The following is a 13,526-nucleotide window of genomic DNA, read 5'->3' as shown; positions in this document are numbered from 1 at the left end:
GAACAGCGCCTCCTCCATCACTGCACCGACTTCCCACACTTAACAAATTCCCGAGTTAAGCACTCTGTTCCACAGCACTTTGTTGGAGGTTGTGAGGCTCTGAAGTAAAGCACCACAAATACCAACTACTTTACACCTGGAGATTCTTGATGAGTACCAAGTATGGCACATGAACAAAGAATTTTAGAAATAGGAAAATGCATTAGGCTCAACTAGCCCATTACTTTTTGATCACTTTCATCCTTATTTATCCACCTTCTCAATATACCCTACAATCCTTTTTTTTTCAGAAATATATCCAATGCCTTATGAACTCATTTATATTGTCCACATCAATGGCTTTCTCATTAACTTATTCAGGTCGATTAACCTTTGGAGGATAAAGCTCCACATGGCTTCCCCTCTTACTCTTAACTTCTTAATTTGTGAATTATGTTCCTTTGGTATTTAAATCTTTTGCCAAAGTGAACAATTTATCCAAATGAACTTCCTAATGGCATTTGCTCTTTTGTCTATGAGATGCAACATATAAAAAATATATATATATTATTGTGATTTCAATACTCTGAAGTAATTATCTATAATTAATTTTGGCAGTATGCTATGCTACTAAATGCAGCTGCATGCCAGATACAAGTGCTCATGGTTTAACTGTATGTGAACACTGACCAACTTTGGGAATTCCTCCGAACCAGTATTTTGGCTTTGGAGAGGTGTCTGATTGAGAAACACCATCAAACTTTAACAAAGTCAAGTTCCAAATGTTCATCTCCAGCAGGGTCAAAATATCAGTGTGACTTTTCTTGATAGTTAAGCTAGCAGAAAAAACAGTGCTGGACTGGAGAAATTGTAACAAGGAAACATAAAATTGAACCTGATGCTTGCTGGCGCACTGAAAGACTACAGTATATAACTAATATATATCCCATTACCTACTGCATTGTTCCAGCAAACTTGGCTCACTGAGTAATGGTCAGCTTTGTGTTGAAACATCTATACACAAGTGATACAATGCCATGTGATGCCGCTATCTAAATGAGAGTACTACAAGCAGGAGAAGTGATGTCTTGAGATTTCATTGCTATGATTGAATTGTTTTAGAATGTTCAGGCGTACCTGCACCAATTCTTGTGTTCCTGCTGTAAATGTGGAGGTCTGGCTTAACTACGATCAATTTCTTGCTAAATATGTACTGCAACATAATATTCGTCAGTAGGGCACCATTTTCTGAACTGCTCCACAGTTATCAACAATATCGAAATGATCAATGCACAGGAAATGAAATTCAAGTGGAGCAAATCAATTGTGACAACTTTTTGTTTTCCCAAGTTTGAGTACCTTGTTTCTTTAAAGTATTCCAGCACTGAGGCAAGGAATTAATGAAATACATTTCCTAAGGCCAGCAAATCTGAGTTATATGCAACATTGGAACTCAAAGCTGTAAAATGTTAACTAGATGTTCAATGTTACCTAGCAGTTGAGCTTTTATGTCCCAAGTATTTCCCAGTCCTCAGGTAAGAAAGGAGTGCAGGACACAGTTGCACATTGTAGGGACCAAATGCTGGCTTTTAACACAAGCCTCATCTGGAGGCAATGTACTCATTATACAATGCTACACATGGCTTAACATGATATTGATACACAATCTTGAGATGAGCTTCAGGTCAAAACTTTGCGTCTGTCTTTATTGTACTACTGTTCAAAGCTAGAAAGGGCTGGAAGTTTGGTAAATTGATATTAATGATAACTATGTCCTGTAATATGTTGAACTAGCAGTAAATGAATGAAAATAAAGTCATCTAATTGAATATTAATATCTAAGCTATGCAATGAAACAGAGATCATGAAAAATTCATGATCAGATAACTTACACCTAAAAAGAAAGCCCTCCACATAAAGGTTACATTGTTAGAATAATTACAGTAATTAATTAAGAGAAATGGCCAATACTTCCCAATGACCAATGCTAGAATCCATTATTAGGGACATGGTAACAGGGCACTTAGAAAATCATAATATGATTTAGCAGAGTTACCACAGATTTAGGAAAGGGAAATCGTGTTTGACAAATCTGTCAGAGTTTTTTGAAGATGTAACTAGTAAGATAGATAAGGGGAACTGGTAGATATATTGTATTTGGATTTTCAAAGAGCATTCAACAAGATGCCACCCAAGAGGTTACTACTCAAAATTAGGATTCATGGGATTGAGCGGTAATAGATTAGCATGGATTGAATATTGGTTAATGCACAGAAAATAGAGAGTAGGAATAAGCAGGACATTTTTGAGTTGGAAGGCTGTAACCAGCAGGGTACTGCAAGGATCAGTACCTGGGCCTCAGTTACAATTGATATTAATGACTTAGATAAGAGGACTGAATGTAATGTTTCCAAGCTTGTTGACAATACAAAGTTGGTTGGAAAGTAAGCAGTGAGGAGCAGCAAAGAGGTTGCAGAAGGATATGGACAGGTTGGGTGAGTGGGCAAGAACATGGCAGATGGAATAGAAAGTGGCAAAGTGTGAAGTTCCCCACTTTGGCAGGAAAAATAAAAAAGAAAAGAATATATTTTGAATGGTGAGTGACTGGGAAATGTTTGCATTCAGAAGGACCTGGGTGTCCTTGTATATGAAGCACAGAAAGTTAACATGCAGGTACAGCAAGCAATTAGGAAGGCAAATGGTATGTTAGCTTTTGTTATAAAAGAATTGAAGTATAAAAGTATGTGGGACATTGGTGAGGCCACACCTTGAGTATATGTGCAGTTTTGTCTCCTTACCTAAAAAAAAGACAGACTTGCCCGAGCAGGATTGCAACTAAGATTTAATAGTTTGGTTCCTCAGATGAGGTGATTGTCCAATGAGGAGAGACTGAGTAGCCTAGGTCTATATACCCTGGAGTTTAGAAGAATGAGAGGTGATCTAAGTGAAACATATAAAATCCTTAAGGGGCTTGCGGGGTAGACACTGAGAAAATGTTTCCCCTGGTTGGGGAATCTAAAACATGGGGTCATAGTCTCAGAATAAGGGGTCAGCCATTTAGGACTGAAATGAGGAGAAATTTCTTCACTCAAAGGGCTGTGAATCTGCGGAATTGTCTACCCCAGTGAGCCGTAGATGCTCAGTCGTTGATATATTCAAGACACACCCAATAGATTTTTGGGTGCTAAGGGATGTAAGGGATATGGAAATAGTGCCAAAAGACAGAGTTGAGATAGAAGATCAGCCATGATCTTGTTGAATGGCGGAACAGGCTCAAAGGGCCAAATGGTCTACTCCAGATCCTATTTCCTATGTTCTGTATCTGTCAACTGCCGCCCAAAGTTTTGAATGGTTGTAACATTCTGTAACATAATGTTGGTGGTCACATTGGAGGTGGGTATGCCTTACTTGCTATTACATTTCTACTTGATATCCTGATGTTTTATTCAAACTTAACCTTTGACTGGAATACTTATAGGCAGTATTTAATGGAGGCAATGGGGGTCTCGCCCGCTGGCTGAAGAGCCAGCAAGAGCCCCGTGTTGCCTCTTTGCGGGAAGGCCTGCAGCATTACGTGCCAAGCAGGCACTTAACTGGGCAGAAGCGGGCCTTCCCCGGGATTAAGAAACCCAAGGATGGAAGTCTCGCCTGCTGAGGTGGTGGCTGCTGCCAGTAATGCACCTACCCAAGGCACAGGATCGTTGATGAATCCAGGCCACAGGTGAATGATGACAGGAGGGGTTTTCAGGGCGGATGTCGCAGGGAAGGGGGTGTAGGGTGGTTGGGGCAGCTATGGCAGGAGTGTGGCTCTCAGCGGGCCTCACCCTTCCTGATGCCAGGTCCCTCGATCAGGCACTGAGGGTCTGTGAACAAAGGACGCCCTGGGAGCTGGCAAGCAACCGGCAGCGGTTTACTCGTCGTGCTCCCTGCGTGTCGACAGGCCCGAGTGATGATGGGCTGAATCCCCCACTATCAACATCCTGGGGGTTACCATTGACCAGAAACTGAACTGAAGTAGCCATATAAATACCGTGGCTACAAGAGCAGGTCAGAGGCTAGGAATCCTGCGGCGAGTAATTCACCTCCTGACTCCCCAAAGCCTGTCCATTATCTACAAAGCACAAGTCAGGAGTGTGATGGAATACTTTCCACTTGCCTGGATGGGTGCAGCTCACACAACACTCAAGAAGCTCGACACCATCCAGGACAAAGCAACCCGCTTGATTGGCACACCATCTACAAGCATTCACTCCCTCCACCACTGACGCACAGTGGCAGCAGTGTGTACCATCTACAAGATGCACAGCAGTAATGCACCAACGCTCCTTAGGCAGCACCTTCCAAACCCGCGACCTCTACCAACTAGAAGGACAAGGGCAGCAAATGTATGGGAACACCACGACCTGCAAGTTCCCCTCCAAGTCACACACCATCCTGACTTGGAACTATATCGCCGTTCCTTCACTGGAACTCCCTTCCTAACAGCACAGTGGGTTCCCTACCTCACATGGACTGCAGTGGTTCAAGAAGGCAGCTCACCATCACCTTCTCAAGGGCAATTCGGGATGGGCAATAAATGCTGGCCTGGCCAGTGACGCCCACATCCCATACTGAATAAAAAAAAATACTAGCAGCAGCGGGAAGAGGCCCTTAATTGGGCATTAATTGGGGCCTTCCTGCATGGACTTAATTGAGGTGGAATTGGGAAGGTGGTGGGGTCCCCACCCGCCACCATCCCACTTGATTATATGCTCTCCCTGCCTTCAAACACACTACAGGGAGAGCGTTAAGTCCAGCCCATTGTCTTTTTTTCTTTCCTTTTAATCCCTTCCGATTATTTTTGTTTTGGTTATTTTTCTGCACGTGAAGTTGCACCATGTCCATGATTGCAGTTCTCTAACCAGCAACTAGGAGATGTGAAATAGTGGCCTGGGTTGACTTTCCCTGACATTTCTTTCCCTTTTGTGTGAAATGTCTCATCTTCACATGCCACTTTCATCAGATAACTCATTTGAGGTAAGGAACTCACAGGGCGAGGAACCCCCTTCCCTAGAGCACAGAAAATTAGCTGCACTTGTTCCAATAAATAATTAAACGTGTGAAGAGAAATGCAGACTGGTTTCAATCTCATTTTGAAGAGCTGGAACCTGTCATAGCCGCTAAGCGCATTGCACTGTTGAACTACAAGAAAGCCCCCAGCGAGTTAACATCCGTAGCACTTAAAGCAGCCAGAAGCGCTGCACAAAGAACAGCCAGGCGCTGCGCAAATGACTACTGGCAACACCTATGCAGTCATATTCAGCTGGCCTCAGACACCGGAAACATCAGAGGAATGTATGATGGAATTAAGAGAGCTTTTGGGCCAACCATCAAGAAGATCGCCCCCCTCAAATCTAAATCAGGGGACATAATCACTGACCAACGCAAGCAAATGGACCGCTGGGTTGAGCACTACCTAGAACTGTACTCCAGGGAGAATGTTGTCACTGAGACTGCCCTCAACGCAGCCCAGCCTCTACCAGTCATGGATGAGCTGGACGTACAGCCAACAAAATCGGAACTCAGTGATGCCATTGATTCTCTAGCCAGCGGAAAAGCCCCTGGGAAGGACAGCATTACCCCTGAAATAATCAAGTGTGCCAAGCCTGCTATACTCTCAGCACTCCATGAACTGCTTTGCCTGTGCTGGGACGAGGGAGCAGTACCTCAGGACATGCGCGATGCCAATATCATCACCCTCTATAAAAACAAAGGTGACCGCGGTGACTGCAACAACTACCGTGGAATCTCCCTGCTCAGCATAGTGGGAAATGACTTTGCTCGAGTCGCTTTAAACAGGCTCCAGAAGGTGGCCGAGCGCGTATACCCTGAGGCACAGTGTGGCTTTCGTGCAGAGAGATCGACCATTGACATGCTGTTCTTCCTTCGTCAGATACAGGAGAAATGCCGCGAACAACAGATGCCCCTCTACGTTGCTTTCATTGATCTCACCAAAGCCTTTAACCTCGTCAGCAGACGTGGTCTCTTCAGACTACTAGAAAAGATCGGATGTCCACCAAAGCTATTAAGTATCATCACCTCATTCCATGACAATATGAAAGGCACAATTCAGCATAGCGGCACCTCATCAGACCCCTTTCCTATCCTGAGTGGCGTGAAACAGGGCTGTGTTCTTGCACCCACACTGTTTGGGATCTCCTTCTCACTGCTGCTCTCACATGCATTCAAGTCTTCAGAAGAAGGAACTTTCCTCCACACAAGATCAGGGGGCAGGTTGTTCAACCTTGCCTGTCTTAGAGCGAAGACCAAAGTACGGAATGTCCTCATCAGGGAACTCCTCTTTGCTGACGATGCTGCTTTAACATCTCACACTGAAGAATGTCTGCAGAGTCTCATTGACAGGTTTGCGGCTGCCTGCAATGAATTTGGCCTAACCATCAGCCTCAAGAAAACGAACATCATGGGACAGGATGTCAGAAATGCTCCATCCATCAATATCGGTGACCACACTCTGGAATTGGTTCAAGAGTTCACCTACCTAGGCTCAACTATCACCAGTAACCTGTCTCTCGATGCAGAAATCAGCAAGCGCATGGGAAAGGCTTTCACTGCTATGTCCAGGCTGGCCAAGAGAGTGTGGGAAAATGGCGCACTGACACGGAACACAAAAGTCCGAGTGTATCAAGCCTGTGTCCTCAATACCTTGCTCTATGGCAGCGAGGCCTGGACAACGTATGTCAGCCAAGAGCGACGTCTCAATTCATTCCATCTTCGCTGCCTCCGGAGAATCCTTAGCATCAGGTGGCAGGACCGTATCTCCAACACAGAAGTCCTCGAGGTGGCCAACATCCCCAGCTTATACACGCTACTGAGTCAGCGGCGTTTGAGATGGCTTGGCCATGTGAGCCGCATTGAAGATGACAGGATCCCCAAAGACACATTGTGCAGCGAGCTCGCCACTGGTATCAGACCCACCGGCCGTCTATGTCTCCACTTTAAAGACATCTGCAAACGCGACATGCAATCCTGTGACATTGATCACAAGTCGTGGGAGTCAGTTGCCAGCGATCGCCAGAGCTGGCGGGCAGCCATAAAGGCGGGGCTAAAGTGTGGCGTGTCGAAGAGACTTCGCAGTTGGCAGGAAAAAAGACAGAAGCGCAAGGGGAGAGCCAACTGTGTAACAGCCCCGACAAACAAATTCTTCTGCAGCATCTGTGGAAGAGTCTGTCACTCTAATATTGGCCTTGATAGCCACTCCAGGCGCTGCTCCACAAACCACTGACCACCTCCAGGCGCTTACCCATTGTCTCTCGAGATAAGGAGGCCAAAGAAGAAGAAGAAGAATGTCCTTGAGTGTCTGCTTTGTCTTGCATGCTCTCAAAAGAAAATGCCAAACATAAGAAAGAATCTCAAGATTAAAAAATGCAAAAACTTACTGTTGTGATACTATTAAGTAAAGGTAATTGATCAATCACTAAATAGGCAATAACATCTGATAGGTATACCTCTAATGTAATTAATTTTATTGTGACAGTTTTACCAGCCTCAAAATGTTACCTTAATGTTTGATGCACTAATGGCTTAACAGCTTGTTCTAACTCAGTGCTCAGTTTCAAAAGTTTATTTACATATGCAGTGCTTTCGATCAAGAACTGAACTGCCATACTCCTTCCGATGCATTACATTTTTTTCCTTGTATAGTCAAAAAAACTTCAGTCTTATGCTTTTATCACTAGTTTAGCTCTATCTGATGTGAAGCCAACATCCATTTTATATATATTAAACAGTTTCTCCCGCAATAGATGAGGGCCGTCTGGAATCAGTGTATCTCTGCAGTTTATCTCACTGAGTATTCACTTGGGTTGTAAACTGGACTAAGACCCACACAGTACAGAAAATACATTATTATCCTTTTTCCAGCAAGCCACGGGTGTCATCTTCCTGGAACAGAACAATATGTTGAGGTACAAGATCATGGGATGATGGAAAGCAAATGTTCCTCTAGACTACGGGAGTATTTTTTGGCATTACTCCTCCTGTCAAGGATATCCAGAAACCAGACAGCCTACCAAGAAAAACACTACTTAAACATTTCTAATTTTCAAGACAGCGAGTGTTACTTCTGAGGCCTATCTTTTCATATTTGATGAAAATGTGTGCATAGTTTGTTGAGACAATGTTCTTTCTGATTTATTTTTGACAGATGCAGTATATTATGCAATTTTGCTCCAATTCTGCATCTTTTAACAAAATAAAAACAGAAACTCTACCAATCAAACCAGATAGTTGGAGTAATCAAAAAATGACTAAAGTACTAAAATCCAGAGGCAGTCTTGTGTATCGATTGCAAAAGGTTTCTCTGTGAGCAAAAGCTATAAATATGGAGAAATAATTAGTTTGCTTTAATATATATATATGCACACAAATGAGAAACACTAAGAACATGATAAAACGTGGAACTAGAATAGCATTAAGGCCATTCAGCCATCAAGCTCACTCTTTTCGCAAACCATGTATAAGATATCCTATTGTAGACTCACCAACAAGAAAAGGGCTGGAGCTATTTTTGTTAGAAGAGGAGATTAGAGGGTCATTTGCTAGAGATGTATAAATTATTAAGGAATGGGACAGGGTAGATAGACACAGACTGTTTGCAGTGATTGATGGGTCTAGAATGACAGGACATTGATATAAGATTAAATGTAAGCTTTAAGACAAAGCAGGAGAACCGTTTGTATGCAACATTGCAAGACTGTGGAATGCATTACCAGAGTTAGTGATTGAGAGAAAATCTCAACATTTAAGAATATGTGATTAAAAAGATGGTTGAAGGAAAGGGGAACAGCCAGATATAAGAACACAGTAGGTACATGGGATTAGGCGTACTGCTCATATGAAGGATAAACACCAACATGGACCAAACATCCAGTTTCCATGTTGTAATTTCTATGTAATTCTAATCTCCTGAAATAAAGTTCTGCATAAATACTCCCTAATCTACAAATGTAATCAAGCCAAACTCCAGGATATTCATGCCTCTCTATATTTCCCTACTGGGGGTCGGTTAGCTCAGTTGGCTAGACAGAAAAATATCAACAGTGTGGGTTCAGTCCTAATCCTGGCTTTGGTAGTTCATAGAGGCCTGCCTCCACGCCTTGCCCTGTGCTTGAGGAGCGGTAACCCTCAAGTTATACATCACCAACTGTCTCTCTAATGGGGAGTGGTGCCTATGGCCCTTTGGGACTATGGCTAAAGCAATATTTCCCTATTAAACCCTGGCCTCATTTCGTCCATATACAACAGAACCCAGCCCCCAAGTAGTACAGGAACCAGTGAACCTTGTGTTCTATGGAGTATTTAAACATTAGATCCATATGAACGTGAATCTGTCTCCTTTAAAAATACTCATATTTTCCAGATAATGACGACAAAAATGTTTTTCAACGATTACATGAAGATTACTGTTATTATTCCTTTTCTGAATATTTGACACAGAAAATTGTAACAACATAATCATGAATTTTTAAAAATTCTGATATTATAGTCTATTCATTTGGATTCTTGGTCATTCAAAAGGGCATTTAAGTTTGTTTTTAGTGATCTGTTCAGCAATGCTCCATCTCCTAATCAGCACTATGTGCACTGGTGGCTGATTTTGAATTTATGAAATTGACAAGTAGATCATTAGGAAAGTGACACTGCATCTTACAACAATAACACAAATGCTGCACAAAAATTCCCCAATTACTGGAAAGTAATGAATGCTTGCAAGAAGTATTGGGTCTCTCGACAGGTGCCAATTAGGCAGTATGCTGCTTCCAAATTAGCCACCATCTGAGCTCCATGGTGAAGAAAATCCTTCCTATTTATTGTCAAAAGCATATGGCTTACAGAAAGCTGTCTTTACAACCTCTGAACGACCTCATAGTGGGAGTCAGGCACATTGAAAGATTAACCACCTGTGGAGAGCAGATCATTTTATTTTATTTCTGAGGTCATTGGGATGTCTTAAAATGACTCCTCCACAGGCTGCTTCAGCAAGCCATTAACTAGTACTTGGAGACTGTGAAAGTTAAATTGCTTGTAAAGAAACAATTAAAAGCCAGTTATCACTCCGAATTATTGTGATAGTAGCTTTAACAGCTTGCCAGCCTGGCATAGTTCCAGCCTAAATATTAGAATCTACATTAGCATTCCATGCTCAAGATATCCCTTACTAGTTACTAGGATAAAAGGACATACTACAATAACAAAAGGACATACTACGATAACAGAACGGCCAGGAATTGGAACTAGTCAAGCCTGATTAAAGGTTTTTTTTTATGATCAATGAGCTATAAATGCACATTATATGTTTGAGGGAACCTTAATATCTGAATATTTCATAACCCCAGGACAGTCTTCTTCAACTGTATCAGTCTGGAAGGGATAGACTGCAAATCTATTTTAGCTTTCAATAAAGTGATTTTTCTCTTATTGAAAAATGAAGCGCATGTGTCCGCAAGCACAATGTGTTTTAAGATGAGGGTGTAGGCTACAATTGTTATTCTATCAAATATGCTGAGGTAATATTGGGATTTTGTTTGGCAAAGCAATTCTTCGATAATACTGCTCCTTGATTGTTCAGAATTCACATTAAATATAATGCCTGGAACAGGAAATTCATGTAAGGATATCCATTCTAAAATAAGAATTAATAGAATGATGCTGTGATTTTCAAAGAACCACAGATAAAATAGTGAATATAATGGTGAATAGTCTTTTATTACAGTTACAGTCTGGTTGTTTAGCTGACTGATGGCCAGATACCAGCAATCAGGCACAACAATTACTTATTTTCCTCCAAAATCAATGCTGCCATGGAAGGACATGGTTGACTGCTTTTCGAAAAAGAACAAATGGCTAATAGTAGAAAACCAAATAACAAATCTTATTGAAGTGGACTGGTCGTTGAACTTATATTTCACTAACTTTCATACATTATGTTGAAAGTAACTATGCAGCTGTAACACAAGACTTTTTGTGACCTACATATTTATTGGACATGGTGTGTACTGGCAGCAATAGCATGGAAGCAGATGGTAGCAATGCTTTAGCTTCACTAAATCTCTGCATTTTTGGAACATTTTACAAGGTAAGTGATATCAGTAAAACAGAAGTCCTTTAGAACTCCTTCTCCTTCTAGAACAAATATATGTGGAACATTTTTAAATAAGGCACATTAAAATAACCTTTGGTTATGTGTTTTGTGATCAAATATCTATCAAAGCTACAATGCTACATTTAGTTACAGAGAAGGTTAATAAAACTGTAAAAACACAAATAAATGGGACATCATGGATTTGAATTAATACCTCAGCATATTACAGAAATATTCTAAAGGGAATAAAAATAAAATAGAAATTCACCCATTGCATTGCAACCATCTGGCTGCTGATTTGTAGGAAATAGAGGAACCACATTTCATGAGAACTTTGGTACACAAAGGGCCAGAACAGACTGTGTGTGTGTGTCTATGCCTAATTCACTGCACCTTGTAGAAGGTAAGGCCCCATAAATAAAATTAGGACAAGAATACATGTGTCATGGCTAATATTTTCTCCACCGTTAGTTAATTTAGTTAAGAGTAATTGAATGCAGTATGCTGTATCACCTTAAAGGTTTTAGTTAATGCTTTTACTTAATTCAATCAAATTGCATCTCAGTAATCAAAAACGTATTCACACACTTCTAAAAATAAGTTTATGAATCACATCATGGGTACTATATAGGCAGATTCATTCAATTTCTAATAACCCCTAATCCTGGACTTTAATCACTGTAGTGACAATGCAGTCTTGGTGATGTTGCCTGACTGGTGCACTCATGGAATCCGTCTTGGTTGTCTCACTTCTGAGTTATTTATTTGCAGGAAAATGGTCAGGTAAATGAGTCATCCAGTGTCATGTGAGTTTGCATCCAGGCTACTGCAGTCTAGTATAGAATTACAGCACAGGAGGCCATTTGGCAAGTTGTGTCCGTGCTGGCTCTCGGGAAGAGCAAATCATCTAGTCCCACTTCCCTACCTTTTCCCTGTAGCCCTGCAAATTGTTTCAATTCACATAATTATCCAATTCCCTTTTGAAAGCCACAATTGAATCAGCCTCCACCACACTATCAGGTAGTTCATTCCAGATCCTATCCACTTGCTGCATAAAAAGTTTTCTCCTCATGCCACTTCTGGTTCTTTAGCCAATTACCTTAAATTGAGGTCCTCTGGACCCTTCCACCAATGGGAACAGTTTCTCTCTATTAACTCTGGCCAGAGTCCTCATGATTTTGAACACCTCGATCAAATCTCCTCTTGACTCTCTCTTCCCTAAAGAGAACAGCTCCAGCTTTGCCAATCTAACCATGTAACTGAAGTCTCTCATCCCTGGGCCATTCTCATACATATTTCTGAAAACAGAGCCATTTTGTTGAAGCTTTTCATCTTACACTCATCAGGACAAATCACAAGAATACAAATGTAAGGGAAAGCAACATATTTATACTATATGAGAAGAGAGTGCTGGTTGGTTAGCAAGTGGCCTCTGATTGGTAGAGGCAATGCCATGGCGAATGCACCAGTTTATGGTGACTGACAGTTAACTTCAAAGCTTTGTTTGAAATTTAAACCATGCAGCTTGACTCTGATTGGTCAAGGCATTTCCCTAAGGAATGAACCAGCGAATTGCTGTCACTTATTTTATTTAGCTGAAATAGGCACAATGTGTGTCCATGTTCTTTCTGTCTGCAAAGAACAGGGCCTTCTGTATTATTATATGTAAATTCTAGTACACACAAATGCGCCACACTGCGAGCCTGACTGACAATCTTAAATTTGTTGTCAGCATAATTCTTAGCACACTGCGGATTATTTAGCAAATATTGTCCAATCGTGGAATCACATCTAATGTTGGACACTGTGTTTTGAGTTTTGCAAGCATGAGCTGGTTGGGTATGGTCTGTACCTTGCCCGTTGCGAACAGTGGAAGGACATGTTGTTTGATACGATCCACCAGTCTTTGGAACCGTAGGGCCTATATGCCTAGCATCACACTGGCATTGAAGTTCATACATCACATTACTTATTTGTGTGATAGGCAGAATGTCTTTTTGGCTTGACAGCAGCATCCAGTTAGTGGTGAACACCACACGTGTTTCTGCTGCATAGTAGCAGCGTGTAACAGCTAGCTTCACCTGTTGCTCAAATCTTTGGGATACATTACCCTTCCAGGGTAATCTGAGGTAGACTGGGCACTTTTCAGGGCCGGAAATGACAGCCTTAGGCCCATTCATAAGTTTGCGTGATATACAGCGAGAAATGATCTGATCAGGATAACCATTGTCAAGCAGGATGTCTTTGATTCACCCTATTTCAGCATCAAGCTTGTATGGTGATCAAATGGCTTGGGCCCTTTTTACAAGGTTGCCGATAAGGCCAATCTTATAGCGTTTGGAACTGTCAGAATCCTAACGTATGTATTGAGCAAGTTCTCCACATACACAGTGAAGGATTCCTTCAC

The sequence above is a fragment of the Heterodontus francisci genome, chromosome 4, assembly GCF_036365525.1.
Source record: "Heterodontus francisci isolate sHetFra1 chromosome 4, sHetFra1.hap1, whole genome shotgun sequence".
Classification (NCBI taxonomy): Eukaryota; Metazoa; Chordata; class Chondrichthyes; order Heterodontiformes; family Heterodontidae; genus Heterodontus; species Heterodontus francisci.
The sequence above is the reverse complement of the archived record's forward strand: the minus strand, read 5'-3'. Positions refer to the sequence as shown.